The sequence below is a fragment of the Phasianus colchicus genome, chromosome Z (genome assembly GCF_987193195.1).
Source record: "Phasianus colchicus chromosome Z, bPhaCol1.hap1.1, whole genome shotgun sequence".
Taxonomy (NCBI): Eukaryota; Metazoa; Chordata; class Aves; order Galliformes; family Phasianidae; genus Phasianus; species Phasianus colchicus.
In genome coordinates, this window is record NC_143476.1 from 32,553,505 (window position 1) to 32,571,402 (window position 17,898).

The 17,898-nt window shown below is 36.4% G+C and overlaps 1 protein-coding gene across 1 annotated transcript in view; it reads left to right on the top strand.

The window, feature by feature from the left end:
* Positions 1–17,898, top strand: part of EDIL3 (EGF like and discoidin domains 3) — a 270,698-nt gene that overhangs the window by 215,188 nt on the left and 37,612 nt on the right. The gene's annotated exons all lie outside the window — the stretch shown is intronic.

The window sequence follows — 17,898 nt, forward strand, 5'->3', positions numbered from 1 at the left end:
TTTCACAGGCATTTGTCTTCTTTGTCATTTCAGCATGCACTGGAAGAAACCTGGTGCACTGAAATTATCTTTGTCTAATTGAGACTGCTCAAAGATGCGTCAAGATCAGTCTGACAGTAGCAAGATTGATTCAGCACATAAATTCATTATAAAGCTGCGCACAAGGGATGTTTTCAGCCTGAGAGTGATTTATACAAGTCAGTAGTAGGCTAATGTGAAAGATTGCAATAAATCACAATATGAAGGCTATTTGACCAGTTGCTGACACATTTACATTTTTTGAACTGTTGAAAATAGCAGAGCTTTGAGCCAGCTGCCAGTTTGTGGTGGAGTTCTCAGTAGGAAGCCTCAATATTGCTAGACATGTGGTGCTATCCCCCTGCAATCTTTCCACATATAAATTATGACATATTAGCTTTTTTACCTACAGTTGCTAAGCAATTTAGCAATATGATTACTGTCTTTTCTCCAAGTTTACACATACACAGCAAGGAAGAAGCAGTTGCCTCGTGTATTTAACATCTGAATAACTGTAGATCTTGGGATTTACAGAAAGTTTTTTAGAGAAGCTTCTGGAGTGGAGGAAGATTTTGTTTTACAGGGAGGAAGCAGATGAAAATGTTTTCAACAAGTAAGAGAGAGGCAGTTTTATCACAGCCAGTTTTAGCCCTGTCAGTGATACCAAGAAACCAAGATTGTGTAGAGGCACTGCAGAAATATCCTGTGGTGCATTATTTCTCCTGTGGGCAACGATGGATTTTTAATTAAATACAGATGGAAAGGAGTTGCAGACTTAATTCTTAAATTCTGTTCTGTTCTAAGTCTTGCTAAGTTTGAACCTACCTGAACCTGCAAATTGAACTTGGACTCCTGTGACCACTTGTCAGTTCTCTGCAAATCCTTTAGCAGGCATACTTTCTTATCTGCTTAATAAGAACGTTGTTAAGAAATATTTATATATTTTTTTTTTCCAAAAGAATTCTTGTTTTGAAAAGGAAAAACAAATAAACAGACAAACAAAAGAAACAGTAGGCATTAAAATCAGTTGTTTTCTCACCATTTAAACTGGTCATTAACTTACTTACACTGCGAGGTGATTTTTCTGAATTTAGTCCGTGAGTACAGACGACTCAGATACTTCAAGACGAGGTAAAGAATTCTGTAAGAAAGACATGCCTGTCATTTAAATTTGTCTGCTCATTGTTGTTCTGTTAGCTCTGTTTTTTTCTTTAAACTCCAGAGCATTGTATTATAACCTTTAGCACACTGACTACAATTTTATTGTCATGCTGCTTTCACAGAATTTAGTCAGAAAACATTTGTTAGAAAAAACATGTGGAAGCAAACTTATCTCTACACCCTTTTCCCTCAGCCATTAAATATTACAAGAGTTGATCCCAATAGCAATTCCACAGTATCCTAAAACAAGCTTAATGTAAGACATAGGTTTCTGGATTTCACTAAAGTGGCTGTCATACCAATGTGCTATTTCACAGTGTTAGCTTTATATCCCTTTTGAATTTTCTCTGCATGCCTTATTTGGTTTATCTTCTAAAATTTTCTCTAGAAAGCCAATAAAATTGAGTATAAGCTACTGAATTCTTTTAAAAATGATTGTTGAAATATGTAGTATTTGAATAACTTGAACATCTCTGTTCCATCTTGTAGTAATTTTGGGAGAATCTTACCTAAATGCCATTGTTGTCAACCATTCTTCTTCTTAAATGCTTGTGTGCTGATAGACACATCAGAGAACCTGCTGTGATAATGGTTGCGGAGAGGCGATTACATTATATGCATAAATGCTGCTTGCTGCTTATGGGCACTTTTTTTTTTACAGCACTTTTGAATGAACCCCAGATATTGTATGATCATAGAATGGTTTGGGTTGGAAGAGGCCTTAAGGATCACTTACTTCCTGCCCTCTTGTGGGCAAGGCTGCCACCTATCAGATCATACTATCCCAGACCCAATTCAACCAAACTTTGAATGCCTATGGGGCATCCACAGCTTAGTTGGGCAGCCTGTGCTAGTGCCTCACCACTCTCATTGTGAAGAACTTCTTCCTTATATCTAATCTGAATCTATTCTCCTTCAGTTTAAAGCTATTACCTCTTGTGACCATGTGCTCTTACATAAAGTCCCTTTTTTGTAGGCCGCAATGCTGGAAGATCACAATGACATCTGCTTAGAGCCATCTCAACTCTCTCATCCTTTCCTCATAGGAGAAGTGCTCCAGCCCCCTGATTATCTCTGTGGCCCTCCTCAGGACCCTCTCCAACTGCTCAACATCTTGTACTGAGGACTATAGAGCAGGAGACTCGCCACCTCCCTTACCTGCTTATTTTGCTGTAGACCAGGATATGGTGGACTTTCTGGGCTGCAAGTTTACTCTGCTGGTTCATGTTGAGTTTCTAGTCCACTAATACCCCCAAGACTTTGTCAGGTCTGCTCTTAACCCATCCATTGCCCAAACTGCATTTGTGCTTGGGATTTCCCTGAACCAGCTGCAGGATCTTGCACTTCACCTTGATGAATTTCCTGAGGATCACATAGGCCCACTTATGAAGTCTATCTATCCAGGTCCCTCTCAATGTCACCCCTTCCCTCCGGTGTGTTGGCTGTACCACGTAGTTTTGTGTAGTTCACAGACTTCCTCAGAGCACACTTAATCCCCTGTCCACATCACCAACAAAGATGCTAAACAGTGCCTGTCCTAATAACAACCCCTGAGAGACACCTTACTCATCTTCACCTGGACTTTAAGCCATTGACCACAACTCTTTGAATGCAGCCATCCAGCCAATTCCACCACGTGTTCCATACATCAAATCAGCATCTCCTCTATTTAGAGACAAGGATGTCTTGTGGAACAGAGTCAAATGCTATGCACAAGTCCAGATTGATGATGTTAATTGCTGTTCCCTTATTACCAGTGCTGTAAACCCATGTCTTGCTCCAATTTATAGGAGGGAGAGGAGGTTCTTTTTAATATATGTATAGCTGGCATGAGATTAAGAAACAACGGTTCAAATGTTGGTCCGACCAGTGTATTACAAATCTTAATCAGGGAGAAGGGGAAAAGGAGGATGGACTCTATTATGAATTAGGGCAACGGGGAAGGGAAGGAAAGCGATAGAAAAGATAGGAAAGAAGAAGTGAAGAGTCTTTATAAGAAGCAAGAAGTAGATAGTCACCACTATGGATCCAGCGTGGTTTGTAGTTCAGTCTTCATTCATCGGGCATTGTTCTGTTGAGGACGATGGTGACCATGGCGATGATGGCACCTTTTCAATGGTAGTACTAACTTATTTATAAGTCCAAAGTGGTCAAGTCAGCTCTCCTTGGAATGGCAGCTTCTGACTCTGGGATCTCAGCAGAAACTCTTGTGCCTATCTTCTGGCCATGCCAGAAGATAAGAGGGAGCAGGGAAGTGCCAACTTGTATCTTGCTTTCACAAGATACAATGGTATCATCCCCTAGTCTCCCATAGCAAACAGGGGTTATTTGGTCACAGGCTAGGTCTTCCGCCAGTAAACAGTCCTAAGCACTCTTCTGCAAAGGCAAACAGCTCCAAAGAAATGCTTTCAAATGTAAAATTGTCCACACAGTGATGCTGATTGCCACATGGCAACACCCATCTCTCATCTCCTAGAGTCTTATCACAAGAAATACCTCAGAAAGCAATCTTTGAGCCAAAAAAAAAAAAAAAAAAAAACAAAGAAGGATTCATACAACCCACTATAGAAGGCCACCAAATTTGTCACAAACGATTTGCCCTTAGTGAAACAACAGTGACTGTCACCAATCACATTTCTTTTTTCTGAGGATAACTAACTTTTTATCATGGTCTGGAGTTGTTTTAGTCTGTCTCCCATTCAAATGGGAAATTTCTGAATCTTCTATTCATGTTAAAATGCAGGCAATAATAAGTAAGTTCTTTGCTTTGAAATGTTCAGGATTACTACATCCATAACTTAGCTCAAAAGACAGGAATATGAAGAGACAGTTCTAGTTTAAGAATTATAACAGTGCTGCAGTTGTTGGAAACCTGTTGTGATCGAATTTCTACTTGGTGAATTTCAGGTTCCCCTCATAAAGCTCGTTTATACCAAATATCATCATTAGATAGGGAAGGAAGTATTTTGTGAGAGACAAGTTAATGAGTTAAGATGATCAAAACTGTCATTTTCCAGCTCAGCCATAATCAGGGCATTAAGAGATGTGATTTAGTGGGAACTTGATGAGTCAGGTTGATGGTTGGACTTGATGATCTTGAAGGTCTTTTCCAGCCCAGATGTTTCCATGATTCTATGGATGTGAATAACCCAGTGTGCTTGCTTCAAGGGCAGCCTTGCCATTCCTGTAGAAGTGATGCTGCAAAAGCCATATGTCTGTTACCTAATTCACAGCACAGGACCCTCCATTAACTTAGGTAATCCACCTCTTTATTGTCTCTGTACTCACTGTAGTCGAAATACATGCAGTTTGGTGTAACTGAACAATACAGCTGTTCATAATACCAAATCTAATAGGAATAATAAGCAACTCTTACTGCTCCTAAATGCTCTTCCTTAGGGATGTTCTTTATTTTGGAAACACCTTTGTGAAATTATCTGAATAATATTAAAACCAAATCAGAAGATTGGGGTAAGAGGCCTGAAATTTAGAAGTAATGGTTTACTTCCTGTAATTATGTATAACCTTAACATAAACAAATTTTACATTAATTACTGAAAAAAAAGGAAGAAAAGCACAGACTTAAGTTTCTTTAAAGGCAGCTTCATTTCTCTCATCACTCTAATTTGCTTGTTAGCATGGTTTACTACTTCGACCCAGATCACAGTCTTTTGCAAGAGTTCCTTGCTGATATTCTGTACCAAGGCTGTTTTTCAGGTTTGAGGGTGCTTGCACTTCTCCTGGACAGAACCCATGTCTGTCAGTCCAGTTGGTCACCCATTCTCATATTTTCAGCTCTTGGTCTGAAATAAATGTTGAAGTCCTTCCTCCTTTATGCCCAGAATGAAACACTGAGGCTATAAAGTTTATGGAAAAGATTCTTATCTTTCAGATGTTTGATGGCTGCTCTTGTCAATATAATTTCAACCTTTGTGTTTCCTATTTTTCTAGCCAAGACTAGCATTCATTAGAATTAAGATTTTCTTTAAAATCCATTTCCATTCTACTGTTAGTTTTCCACAGCTATAAATTTTGAAGTCAGGAAAGAAGCTTAAGCTCACTTTTATCTGCTTACTGTTAGTTAAAGTTCTGTGTTATTAAATATTTCCATACCATATTTGTCATTATATTGATTTTCCACTCTGTATCTCTGCCTGGTCCGTTAATGCCTTTGCCCGTTTGTCCTTTGCACAGTGTTTCAGCAAGTAATTTCTTTGATGCTGTCTCTCTGAACTGCTGTCCTCTGCAATATTCTTCGCAGCTGAGGCTTCTCGTTTCATTTGTTTTCTCCAAATAGCTGGAGCTTTCTTTTTCCCACCTCAACCATTTCCTTCACTTGTTTTGCATGTTACCTTAGTTCATTCTAACACATAGGTATTGGTATTTTAATTTGAAACCAGAGGTATGCTGGGTTTTTTTGTTTTTTTTTTTTAAGGGCTGTATCTCTACAGAGCACAGCTGGATGAAAAGGATGCCCATCCGGGAATCCTGCTGAGGTTCATTTGCCTGACAGTATTATCTTCAGCTCACCAGCAGCACGGCAGTAGCTTTGTGTTTCTATTTGTACTTGAAACTTCAAAACAATTTACTCAGTGCAAGTTTGACTTTCACCTATCTTCTTAGGTTGTATTTTGCTGCTAACTTAGCAGAAGGTTCTGCAGCTTGATGTGCATAGGCACTAAACTCCGTAATACTAATTCACAGTTGTTTTATATTGCTACCACTGAGCTGCAATGATTTAAGGAAATCATCCTTTCCTTAAACAGTAGAGTGGAGCAATAAACAATGTCTGCTAATGTTTCTTTTACTGATTGCATGTGATGGAAACAGCTAACCTCTGTTAGAAAAGAAACATTCTGATAAGGATCGGAGATTGTTTTGAAGATTGGCAAACATATACCTAAATATTTTTCAAATGTGATAATTGTCAGTAGTATAGCAACACATTTGGCATGACTGTTTCTCATGCCAGCTTAACATCTAGTATTAGATAATATTCTTGAGTCATTTTCATCAACACTGTTCAAAAACAGTTGTCTCAGTGATACAATCTGACTTACTTTTTGCTTCCATTTTTCTACATCACAAAGTCTCTTGTTTGAAAATGAAGTATTCCAAGTATTTCTTTAGTTTTTATTGTAGTATATGCGAAAACATCATAATGTACGAACTGTCATGTGATTTTAGTGCTTACTTCATTGCTTAGCATTGTTTTACAATGCTTTGAGTTTCTAAATCATCAGATGAAAGAGCTGTAGTTATTTAAAGGCTAAAATGGACTAGTCTTCTATTTGTTCTTCTTGTGGAGTACTCTTGTAGAAATCAGACTTCTGTGCTATGTTTCTTCAGTATTTCCAGAAATGGACAGCTGTATATAACGTGCTATTCATCACTAACACTAATTGACTACATAACTGAAAAAAATTGAGATTAAGAGGAGACAGACGGTAATCATGCCTAATGCCATGTCAGTTCTAGTATCCTTGTGCAAAGCATGCTAATGTGAGCCTAGAGAGACATCTCAGCCCCTTTGTAACGTTTCACTAAGCTACTGACTATATGACAAAGAGACTTTTAGATTTTTAGATTTACAAGTTTATATATGAAATGTACATATTCAATGTACGTATATCTTAAAATGGCTACTTCTTACTATTTTCTTAGATTCTTTCTGTACTCAATGGAATAATAGTCAGGGAATAACTCATCATAGCCTAACTACTTGTCTGAATTTCCTATTGTGAAACATTGAGATGTGACCTTACTTTATTATTGAGAGAAACAATCAGCTTAAACTACAAGATGCATTTTTATATGCTAAGAGTTCTGAAAGGTAAATCCTTCCTTTTAAATATGGCAAAGAAAATAATGTTTTTCATCTCATGTTGATTAGCTTGGTTTTAATGTTGTTTTCTGCTTTTCATCTGGTATTTGCTACTCCTCTATTGTTTCACCTGCCTCCTTCTGCTCTGTTTTGCCATATATGCCAGTTTATTCTTAATGAGTTCCGCAGATTGCTGCAACATAGGAAACTATTATACTGTGGAGTTTCATAAATGCTGAAAACAATGCAGAAGAAGAAAGTTATGAGGATGGTTTTATTATCTTTTGAATTGTGTCATAAGCAAAAAAAGCATTTCTACCAATGAAGTAGACAGGAAAGTGATTTCTGTCTGGCCACCAGCTTATATATTTTCCTACCCACGCATTGAAAAGAAAAAGGAAATGCTTAACAGCGTCTTAATTAAGTAAGGACTTGAAGTACTCAAAATCGGAATAGAATAGTAATTAATTTATTGAGAAAATTACATGGCTTTTAGAAGGCCTGGAGTGCTGAGATGCATATTGTGACTGTTCTTTGAAAGATACAGAAGTTTTCTATTGGTATTGTAAGTTTCAATACAATGCATTATAAATGAAGGGGGTGAATCTTTTTTACAGCACTAATAAAACATAGCCATTACCAGCAGATCAATCAGGAAAGCAACCGATGTCCTTACATTTATAGCAACAAAAGGTCTTTTTCATTTTTCAGAAGCAAGGCTGTCGTTCATTTTTAATTATAATTTCTAACTAGCAGAAAAGTAAGCTTGCAGATTACAAATAGAAAAGTTGTACAGAGATAAACCTTGCTTTTTACCGTGTTTGTTTCTTGCTTATTAAAAGCTATTCATGGTCAATAATGGTTATTTTATTTTTTTCAATTCAAAATTATGTTTTTATTTTCTTTTTTTTTTTTTTTGAAAGGTAGCTTTCATTTTCTGCTTGAAGTCATTAACTCAGTTTTGGCATCTCCTTGATCTTAAGTTGGCATTCAGGAGTTTCACTGACTAATATTCTGATCAGTTGTTTGTCCACAGCATACAGCTACATAACAAGGCAGGCTGTGATTAAACTATTAATACAGGTCTTTTCCTTCCCAGACTTTCCCAGAAAATCACTACAAATTTTTCCATAAAAAGTAGCCAGTGATGGAATAAATAGTTCCTGGTGATGTAGTCAAAGACAAAACCAGGTAAAAAGAGGCACCCACTAATAAATTGCACACTGTTAATTATTAGTTTGCACTGCCTTGGCTGGAATTGTAAGCAGGTCACCTTTTGCGCATAAGCCTCATAGTTAGTTTTGCAACAAGCTGATCACTTGCTGGTTCTAGGACAGTGTAGTTAGAGGTGAACAGCAAGCAATTTATTTTTTTTAAACTCTGAACAATTCCTTTTGGTGCCATTGCTTTTTTAATGCTACTAACATGCACACAAATCTTGAAAAAATGGTACTAGGAGATATGCCTCAATTTCTTAGTCACAGTTACCTGTCAGCAGATATTTGATGGCCACTCCAGAGGTCACTCTCTAACCCAGTTTTTCTCCCAAATCAAGTTAAATTTCAAGTTAAATGCATTATTCACATTAATAATGTTACTAGATTGTGCATTTCAGCATTGCCCTTCCTAAATTGCTTTTGACTTTGCAGAGCTTTCTTCTGCAATTCATTTTATGGAAATGCTTATAGTGGTAATTGAATTTAAGCCTCAAAATTAAATAAGGTGGCAAAAAATTTTGGTTTGTTTTGGCTTTTCAATGCTATGTTTGGGCTGTATTTTGCCTGTTAGGTAGGAAAGTCTAAAACCTTGGTAAAATCATAGATTTTACTTTCCTTGGCTAAATGCAAGGAAGATTATTAGAAGGACAGGAGGATGCAGATCTTTTTGCAAGGTATCAGGGAAATGAGAAACAAACAGATTTAGCATATTTCTTATTTCCTGGACTAAGAATTCATAGCATGACAACTTCACGAGCAAGTGCAAGCAGTAAAGAGTCCATGTGGACTGTAAAGTAGCTATGGTTAGGATTTTAGGAGAAAAAAGTTTCATTGCAAAAATATCCTATTGTGTTCAATAAAGTTGTTTCCCACTTCTTTTGTTAAGTCTTCTGTAAAAAGAATAAAAGGTTAACTCTGTGTTCCAGAGCCTGTCCTTGAAACATAACAGATTCATCATCACCACAGAAATTACTTGAGAAGTTTCCATAAACAGTTGAATCATATCTAACTCTAAAGCGCTGCAAGAGAGCACTGTCGGTTCTCTTACTGACTTCTTGTTTTTCTCTCTATCACCCTTCTGCAGATGAAAGTTAAATTGAATAATGACCCATTTTCTGTTACAGTAACGACTTTATTTCTCGCTTTAAAAAAAAATAAAAAATGGGAGTCTAAGCAAAAACTCCCTGGTTGTTCTGAGTTTTGATGTACATAGCATATTAGTCTGAAGTATATTTTGTTATTGTGTATTGACAGTGGGAATTTTGCTTTTACTTGACACTGACAGCAGCAGCATCTATAAGAAGGCACGCATTAAATTTGAATGAAAGATGTTAGTTTTTTTCACTGTTTTAATTTCCTTTGAAATAGTATTTCTCCCTGTCTCTGAACCGAAACTACTAGTTCTGTATAAAACAACAAAATGGCTGCACAGTTTGCTTGGTAGGAATACAGAAAGAAAAGCTGCAAAGCTGTTTTTCACACCTTCCTCCATGGCAGTGTTTCAAAACAGCACCTACTTCTTCCAGATAAAACTGTTAACTGTTTTCGTAGCTTCATCTGAATTAGTTTTAGGCTCATGCAGAACTGGACGCAGTTGTCTGCCCACAGTACTTTTCAGTCCAGATAAGACAAAAGAATGACCAAGAAAATACAGATGAAGGAGAGAAACTAAGTGACATTGGCAAGGTCAAGTATCTTGAAACAGCAAAAAATGTCAAATGTAAAAACACAAAATACAAAACCTGATGCAAAATCAAAGCAATAGAACGTTGTGGAACAAGGTCTGGTTCTGCTTTCTGATAGCTAAATGCTTTATTAACTGTGCTCTGCTGTTTTTATTAGCCCTTTGCATTTGTATAATATTTTCTAAATGTTATTTCTTGACTAAGCAGGGCACTTTTATACTTCCTTATATATCTGTCAAGGCACTGTAAGTGAAATACACAAAGGTTTTGGAAAGCTACTGCTCATTGGGTTGGCCTCTCAGTTTTGCATTCTTACCATTTTAGTCTTGTTACCAGTTTAGCAACTCTGTAGCTGTATTATGATATTCCAGTTCACTTCAGAACATTTTTGTCCAACATCTGCTATTCATTTTCCTATTCTGCTCCCCATAAACTAGATAAAAACAGATCGGTTCCTAGCTTGAACAGAAATCTTGTATATATTTTTGTTTAGTAAATAATCAAATTGATGCAGAAACACAGAGAAGTTTTGATGGCAAATAAGCCTGACATAAATATGAATTCAGAGACAGCTGACTACCCTGCAGCCTTCTTCAGAGGTGGGGTGCTTTCCTAGACTGACATTCACCTAGCAGTGAGCAGAAGAATGAATCAGCCATTTTTGGCTTGTTACAGCATCACGTAAGAGTAGATATGAACATTTATCTTGCTTCTTCTGAATCTTGACTAGATCACTGTTTTCATCATGTACTTTTCCCAAATAGCATCCCAGTCATAGTTTAGTGTTGGTCTCAGCACAATACTAAATAGCTTGGATTTTTTGTTTTTATTTTCCATGTTAACTCAGGTGTGCCTATACTGTAATGTATTGTGCAAGACCCTCTTTCCACCCTTCTTACTAACATTCATCCTACTTAATCCTGGAGTAACGCAAGAGCAGTTTCCCTGTCAGAAAACATGACAAGAAGAGAAAAACCTTAGCAGAAAACATGAGAAGAAGAGGAAGAGAATTTAAAAGGGAAATGATAGTAGACACAAAAATACTGCAGCTAAACATTCCTTCAGTTATCTTAGTCTTGTTCAAGAGCACCTTGAATCTTCTAATGTAAAGTGTCAGAATAAGCTCTCAAAGGAATTCCTCACCTATTTCGAGCCTATGTCTGGGTGTACAACTACTTACCAAAGTTGAGAACTATGCAGCATTTCTAAAGATAGAAACTAAGACAGATTTTCTTGGAATTGGGCCATGGTTTCTAATCTATAATTTATCTTTGATATTTGGACAGAGCACTACCTGATTTGGTAGTGCCTGTGACCTTATTTGACAGTTTTCCCTAAAATAAGTGAGCTAATGGGAACGCATGCTTTAAAAGTTAGTCCTGCGGATTACAAGAACTGCCTGCCTAATTACATCCTATACATAACCAAGTGTTAATTGCTTTTGTTGTTAGAGTGATCTTCTTAAAAGCTTCATGTTTAATTAACCACAAGATATATTAATCCTATTTCAAACCAGCCTTTCTTTGTTGTATAATTAAGCAGAAAAATATTTTCACAAGTAGAAGTTAATTCTATATATAGCTCACCAAAGGAAAATACCTTTGTAAAAAGCATGGATTTGTTTTTTCCAATGACAAAAGTAAAAATATTTAGACCCATCTTAGTAGGTCTTCTTCTTTATGAGGTAATGAGAATTAGAACTCACAAATACTATTTTCAGCTACGAACTATTAAGAAAACTCAGAATGTTTTTTAAAGGTCTTAACCACAGATGGTTAATGATCCCCTTTGGCAACAGAAATGTTACAAAGGCTTTATAGGGTATTTATAAATAGAGAAACAGGCCCTCACTGCATATTCCTGTTTCTGAATTTATTTTTATTGACTTTAATTTGTGATATTTGTCTTATTTGTTATTTGGCAGGTATATTGAATTTGAACACTGTGTTGTTTACCACACATAAAATACCATTTGTACATAACGTGGAGCATCCTGACCTTTTAAAAACCTCAATAGCGTGTAGCAGAAATAGCTAAGACTCGCTTTTTTCCAGAGATGCCAAACAGGTTCAGGTGGTGTCATGGCATGGAACCAAAGAGTGAAAGTAGGAGGTTTTTAGAAGTTGTTTTTTGAGTCACTGGCTAATCAACATCACAGTGTTGAGATTATGAAACTCACTGACACAATGAATTGGCAAAGCATGGATGTCTTCACTTTTCTGCAGTCAAAATGGGCTTCAGAACATAGTGGCTTTATAGATGAGGTATGCATGCAAGTCCACTGCAGAAGGAAGCCTAGTTGTTTTCAGTGTCTCTCACACAGCATAGACCTCTGGAAGTAGCATGATTATTTTTCTGTATATAAATATGTGTTAAATGTTCACACGTGTATCCTGAGTGTGGTGAGCTACAATGACAGAACATGAACACTGCAGTAACATGGCCCTGATGGATGGCACATCAGGAGAATGTGTGCCAAATCCAAACGAGCTAATAGGAGTGTTAGCTTCAGCAGTAGCAGAGAGGTGTCTGGTGACAAGTGAACGAACGATACATTCATTTTGCTCGTTGAACAAACTTGCCTATTTCCTGCCCGCAGATCTAACTCCGCAGGCAGAACTGTTTCATTCCAAATAAACCTCAGCGCAGCCTTAAAGCAGCTGCCAGTTAGTTATTACTGGTTGACCATTTTTCACATCAGCTGCCACCAAATTGTTTATTCTTTTCACTTCCTCCAAATGCACACTGATATAAACTGCCAGACCAGAATTAGATTTTCTTTGTGTTCTGAAATACATCAGAAGAATTGTTTTTATTTGAGAGGATCTTAGAAGGCTTGTTTTCTGAGGCTTACAGCAATAATTCATAGTCCTAGAAAGTAATTTTATATTAAAAATTAAATTTTTGTTTTATGAGAATTTAAGAGTTCTTTAGGGATTATTGGAGAATTTTAATGTGGTTCCATTTATTTCCTTTATTCCTCTTCATAGTGTGCATAATTTTGTGACACTAGAGCAATCTGACTCTATAGCAGGATACAAGTTAATATTTTTTTTATGCTCTAAATTAGTTCTGTATTTAAAATATATATCATGGAACACGAGAGAATGAAGACAGGGTCTTTTGAGTATTTTGCATGTCAGAATTACTATATATCCAACTATATGCACAGGGGGAGGGCACAATCTTCTTTCTTTTTCCACTATATCTTTTTAATATTTAGGTTAAAATCCACTCTTCTGCAAAACTGTCATAAAATAATACTTGTTTTGGTGTTGTTTTTTTTTTTCCTTTAGTGAAACAATAATGACACTTACTATTAAGGCAAGTAAGGGTAGGTAGTGAAGGAAGCAAACTGTCGTATTTTTAACTCTCTGAAAAGTCAAACTTCAAGTGGAGTAACAACCTTCCAGGAAAAAAAATGAGCAAATGGAAATAAATGTTGTCATGTTGTATAAAATGTAACACAGTGTCTAACTGTGATTTAAAAAGGTCTGTCATCCATTATGGTAGCTCACAAGGAAGGTGAAAATCGGGGCTAATCAATTTACATTGCAGTCCTCTCCATTTTATTTTGACTGAAATGAGAACTGAATTCTGGGAATTAGATGTTACTTCTTGCTTTAAAAGATATAAGCAAGTTGAATTTCAATGCACAAAAAAATAGAAAAAAAGAAAACATTAAAATTAATTATTCAAATTTAATTTCTTCCTCAGTTTTATGGAGATCTGTAAATCTCATTTGAGCCCAGCACCTCAGTCATTTAGGCAGTGGTCTTAAAAACTGGAGTAGAGAATATATTTAAGGAGCTTTCTAGACAATTTGGTCATCTGTCCCTTTATATTATATCACCCCATTATTTCTCAGATTAAATAGAAATGTGTGAAAAGACAAATCAGTGCCATGATTCTCACAAAGGCAATTCTTATAAAACATAGATCTTTTCACTGAACCCCATTTGATTTTAGCCATCCCATAGCAGGGATAGAAGTAGAAACAGACAGTTCTATTATCATGTTATATTTATTTGTTTATTACATCAACTTTAGGAGAATACTGCCCACAGAAGACTGTAGGATTGGTAAGATTTTTACAGCTGAGGAACAATAACATACAGTGTTTTTTTTACAGAGCAGCTTGTATCCAGGATAAACAATGTCTACCGGAGGCAGACGAAGCAGACTAGTATATATGCATGTGTGGGTGGCAGGATAAGAATCAGTGTTGTGATGTTTCAAAATGAAATATCAGAATCTTGATCCAAAATGTAGCAAAGTCTGAATGAATGCTGGTATTTATTTTTATGTGGTTTTCCGCAACACCCATAGAAACAACCCATGGAATAACCCTGGAAATAACCCATGCTATGTGTTGCGGTCACTAGTCATACGCCTCTATCTTACCAAACAGTTGCTCTTGTTAAGTGGAGGATTTGTATCCATACCATCTTGAAAATAATTTGAACTTTAATTGTTTAAAATATTTAAGAGACTTTTATCAGTTTGTTTTGGGGTTATGCTGTTGTTCTTTCGTTGTTGTTTTGTTTTGCATTGTTTTTGACTTTTAGTTAAATCTCAGGACATAACTAAAACAGGTCAGAAATGACAACATTTGAGAATAGCAGTCGGTACATTTATAGAAATGAAGAAAACATCCCATTTACTATGTGATTTTGTGAAGATCAATACATAAGTAAGCCTACTACCAATTCAATGAATTCATAGAGAAGTGTCTGTTTATATGATTGTCCAGATGTGATCAGAAAGTAAGGTTATTCTACCATGTAACATTTTTTCCTGTGTTTTTTTCAAGTCTTAGTGCTACCACAGACATGATGTTTAGATCAGCTTTGATCTAACTTAGTAATTCTCACCTCTTGTGATAGCACATGATCTTTGCTTAATGGCAGAATAAAACTGCGAATATTTATCTCAGAATTTTAGGCAGTAATGGTTAGTAGCAGTTCTTCTGGAAAACATTATCATTGTATTCTCTTAAAAGAAAACAAACAAAAAAAAAAAGTATATACTATGAAGGAGTTTAGTGTCTAAATCATAACTGTCCAAGAAGGGGGAAGATGTAAGTAGCTAAAAGTACTAGCATTCAAAATTGCAATAGATATAAAATCTTACCATTTACAATGACTAGCAAGTACCACTGTTTTTGCCATAGTACAAAAGCTTTCCAGCACCTCCTCTATTAATCCGTCCTTTACTGAAGTAATGTAAGGTAAAGACTGGAGAAAGGAACCACGTTTGTGTGATAGGAAATATATCTGCATTATAAGTGAGCACTGATCTTACTTGAGTCTATGCCACTTGCCACACAGAGTCTGTATGAACTGAGCATGTAGGAATTTTATGCATTCTGCACTTTTATTCCTTGTACTGTCCATTAATAGATAATGAAATACTGCCTGCTGTGTATGAATTAGAGAACTGTGTGGGTCTGAACTTCACAACTGAGTCTAAGTTCAGTGTAAGACTGAATGAAAGGTTAAATGGTTAAGATGACTGTAAGAAAAGATAAATTTTGTCCCACCTTGCGTTTAACTGCACTGTCTGTCTTAATTACTTGGTTATACATTTGTTTAGCCCCTTTTCTGAGGTAAATTTGAAACAGGAGAAAAAAAAAGAAATATTCTGAAAAAAAAATAAAAATAAGAGTTCCTATTATGAGAAGTAGAGTACAGCAACAGTAGGAGTCAGGTTAACGAAAAAAAATGTATTCACTGTTTGGTTTACACAGTGCAAAACAGTCCTGAGAAACTCTAACTAATGTTTTCGTAACTGTGAGGGGTTGATTTGAATTCACTGGGGAACCAGACAAAACCTCTTCTTGTTCTTAGAGGAAGAAATGGTACATGGTAGAATAGACAAATAGACAAAACACATCAGACTCAAGAAATTCCCTTAAATGTAGATTAATGGAGAATGTTGGTGTGTGAGGTTGAATCATATTTACTTTCCCTTTTCTCTCTGATTTTTGACCACTTTTGGAGGCAGAATATAGGGCCCTTGATTTGTACTGTGCTTTTATGTTGATCTTCTGCAGAGACATCTGCTACGGGCATGAAGGTGCCATAGCTGTAAGAGGGCACAAGCCAACAAAAAAGAAAAATAAACTGAACAAAAAGGTTGGGACAGGATAGTGATACTTCATTGAGATTTCTGATCATTGAGATTAATTGCTTGCTTAGAGAACTGCTTTCAAAAACTCCTTTTCCACATAGCTGGAAGTAAATCTTCAGTTCTTCATAACAAATGTGGGGCATGTGCATCTGTGTTCTGTCAGCCAGACTAGTTTTCTCCACTGAGCTTGCATGACCCAACTGACTCAGAAGTAGTGACAAAAGACTAGTTTATCAGCCACATGGATGTTGCTCTGATGTTATATAACTATCAGCTTTATTTCTGCAGAATCATATCCTGCAATTGTCTTTACAGTAGGAAAGTTAAAAATATTACCAAGTCACGTTATCAGCTCAGGAAACTGAGAAATCTTGGGCACTGGCAATCAGGGTCAGTGTAGACAGATAATGCAGAGCATTCAGAGATGGCTTAGCATATCTGCTGGTTCCATCTTTGATGCTATCCTATAAAGAAGTCCTCACATGGACGAGGACTGTGGTAGAAAAGGGCAATAAGTACCCAAGGTCCGCATATGTTTTCCTGTTTAAGTTTTTACTTATTCCATGTCAAGCACTGTACTGTGTATTTCATTATACAGCTGAAGGAACTTCACCAAAGAATGGATTACCTATGTAAACAATTGAGTAGCCAGGCAAACAGCATATTTTATGTTATTTTCCTATCAACATCTCTGAACTCTTAAAGTTATGTGTGAGAGTGTTATCTTCACAACATTGTTTCTGTTATTAGGTAAAATTTCACAATGAAGTTTACACCTTATAAAGGAATAAAAGAACTATTGTGTAAACAAAAGGCTGTTTTCCATGGACGAATTCTGAAGTGTTACCAGTGGTCAATGAAATTTTAAAGAAATTCATAGTAGCTTTAATTTGTGTGAATGACAATATTTTTCAGCCTGGTTAAATACAGAGCTGAAGAATAATAGACAAGCTTGGTGATTGAAGCTGTGTACAAAAAGTTTAATTTACTGCAACATCCAAACATGTTTCAGCTACACTGAGGAGTGAGTTATAAAGGCATAGAACACAATTAGCTACGTACACTATAAATGCTGGGCAAGAAGGAAGGGTGGAAATAGAGATTTAAAATCTGATTAATCAAGACTGAATGGCTTTTTTAGTTCCAGAAATACTGTTATTAAATGTGCTTGATTTAATAGCACTTGTAAAATATCACTGTCAGAACACTTTATACAAATAGCAATGGCTCACATAGAATTTGGTGTTGATTTACAAATGTCGTAGGGAAAGCTACTGAATGAATTTGTATTAAAATGTACTGATAAGTAACTTCCTGAAATGAGCTTCAGTCTTTTGTGAGAACTCATAGGAATCCCTTGCTCATACAAGAAGCTGAGATGTGCTTCACTCTGCTTTGTTTGACTCTGATCAAGGTGAAAGTGCTTTGTATTAGCTGGAGCTCAGAGCAACACAAATGGGTGATTTAGGCTAAGATATTACCAGGGAACACTGAATGCCTAACACTCTACTGTAACAAAATGAGCTGCTGAACCAGATACAGGGGTATCTGATAGAGAGAAGAGGCAGCAGGTAATTGCTGTGCAAATAAAGAGCTTGTCCATCCAGCAAACAAGCAGGTGCCTATATACTGTCCATTCCTGTCATCCCTTGAAGTGGTGGAGCATGATGAGATGGAAGAGAGTATGTGTCATGATCAAGGAAGGACAAGGAAAGTGCTGCATACAGGGCATGGTTTTTTTCACTTTGTTTTGTGAATTTTTCTTTTGATGGAGTGGTTAATTTGTACAATGGATCAATGAATCTTGCATGGATGCTGCAAATTCATGTTTGATCCCTCTTTTTAGGGCTTAGTATTTTCA